The following is a 2,306-nucleotide window of genomic DNA, read 5'->3' as shown; positions in this document are numbered from 1 at the left end:
CTCAGAGTCTTTAATGTTTTCCTGATATTTCTTCTGAATCTTTTATATCAACATTTTTTTTCATTTGGTTTGGGTCTTTTTGTCATAAGGGCCTGAAAGCCTTTCAATTCATTAAATGAAGTTCGTTTTGTAAATGGAAGATTATGCTCAACTTTGCTGGGCGAATTAAAGTAGAAAATGGAGAGCAGAACAGGGAGGGAGCGTCTCGTCTCCCGGGATCTTGTTCTTCGCCTAGAATGATGTCTCCAGGTTGTTGGCGTGGGGCGTGGCCCTCATCCTTCCACCTCCCGCTCCTCTCCCAGGGCCCTCTGGAGGACCACCCTGAGGGGCTCCCTCTTTTTACGCCTTTGGCTTCCCAGGGCGAAATAAATGATGGGGTTCGCACTGCTGCTCACACAGGCCAGGAGGTAAAGGAGCCAGTGAGACCAGGGGATTTTGAACAAGCGCTTTAGTAAATATTGGATCCCCATGGGCAGGCCGCAGAGCAGGAACACGAGGACCGTGAGCAGGACCAGGAGGCAGAGCCTGGGGGGCCGCCGCCGGCGCCGGGAGCTGCACTGGACCCTCAGCAGCAGTCAGGCTGGACACGCACAGGACGCAGGTGAGCAGGACGAACCACGCGATCTGGATGTAGATGAAGTTGGGGCAGAAGTGGCGGATGCACATAAAAACACAAACTATAAAACGTGCGATCCTGAGGAGACTGGGCAGAGCCCAGAGGACAGCGCAGACCGAGGCCGACGTGTGCTCGGGGCGCGGAGAGACAGCGCTCGGTGCTGATCGCGGCCAGGAGGCTCAGGCCCGCGGTGTAGGAGATGTATCTGAGCCACATTATTATGTTGAATATTAATGGAATATCAATATATCTAACCAGTCTTTCTATGAAAATCAGCAAGGAGCAGCAGAGGAAGAGGGCGTCGGCCCCCGCCAGGTTGAGGATGTAGACGGAGAAGGGGGTCCTCGGGCTGCGGAAGCCCAGGAGCCACAGGACAGCGCCGTTCCCCAGCAGCCCAAGGAGGGCAACGAGCAGAGAGGGGACCCGCATCCCGTAATGCAAATACAATTTTCCAAGGGTCTCATTCCTACGAAGGAAACACTCATTTGCACTTCTCTCAGTTGTATTGTCATGAACATAGTCCAGCTCCTCAGTTGTGTCGGACATCCCCAGGAAGCCTGGCTCCTCCGAGGCACTCTGGGAACACAAAGGTATAGGAGGGCATCAGGGATTTGGGGGAGATTTCCTCCCATCCCCACTCCCACTCTCTAGGGGGTAGTAGGTGGCACCACAGTATGCAAAGGTGTGGACCTAAAGTAGGCGCTGAGATCCTATTCAAAGAGCCTTTGAATATTTACAACTTTTTAAGCCACCATTAATTAACTGATTGTTAATTATCCAGAAATTCTGTCTCTTAGACTTTTCATTACTCACATTATAATTGGATAATTGTAAGTTCATTTGCAAGCTCTTGGGAAGCTAACTAGAGGCCTTCCACCCTTGTTTTTCCTTGTCATGGTGGCCAGGCTCAGTGTGGTGGAGGTAACCAACCACATGGAAAGTCCTCCAATTTATTTTTGTATCTCCAGTCCATTCTCTAAAGGTACTATTCACCCACCCTTAACCGGAGCTGGGCCTGGAGGATTGGGAGCAAGGACTTACACATCCTCAGGCTGTATGGGATTTCTGAAACATTTCAAATCAAACCGTCCTCCCCTGCTATGGGCCAAATTAAAAAGTGTCTGAAAGTTTAGGGCTTGTCCTTGCCTCTAAAGGAAAACAAAAGCAAGACCATAGCGACAGAAACTTCTGCGGCTCCCCATTTCTCAGACTGATCAGTTTTGCAGCTGTGTCTCTTAAAGTGATCAATGTAAATATAGAAAGAAAAAATTAAACTTACAAAGAAAGCTTCAGTAGATCCACTGATGACAACAAATCCCAAGAAAGGCCCCAGATTAATATCTTCCCTTTTTCCTCTCCAGGTGATTCCTGTGCCTGGTGCTATTGTGAACACAGGTTCTTGTGCTCAGGATCTCCAGACTAGACACTGGGCGTAAGGGATGGAATATTAGCACAGTTCAGGACACTTTCTTTCTTACCCTTATATCCGCCTCCCGCTTCTCTCAATCACCTAGGCCTAGCCAAAAGGACTTTCTATTTGCTTTCAAGCACCAAGGGTGAGCATTTCTTAAACACTGACCTCAAGTGATGAAGTCCCCAAAGCTTTGAAGTCCACATAAAGCTTCCTAAATGGTCTTTCTCTGATAAAGACCTCGATTCTCTTTAAACACCACCTTGTACACAAGGGCAT

The 2,306-nt window shown here is 49.0% G+C and overlaps 1 pseudogene; it reads right to left on the bottom strand.

Moving 5' to 3' along the window:
* Window positions 1–231: 231 nt before the first annotated feature.
* Window positions 232–1,162, bottom strand: LOC105750967 (annotated as a pseudogene).
* Between the last annotated feature and the right edge of the window lie 1,144 nt (window positions 1,163–2,306).

The sequence above is a fragment of the Sarcophilus harrisii genome, chromosome 6 (assembly GCF_902635505.1).
Source record: "Sarcophilus harrisii chromosome 6, mSarHar1.11, whole genome shotgun sequence".
Taxonomy (NCBI): domain Eukaryota; kingdom Metazoa; phylum Chordata; class Mammalia; order Dasyuromorphia; family Dasyuridae; genus Sarcophilus; species Sarcophilus harrisii.
The sequence above is the reverse complement of the archived record's forward strand: the minus strand, read 5'-3'. Positions and strand labels throughout refer to the sequence as shown.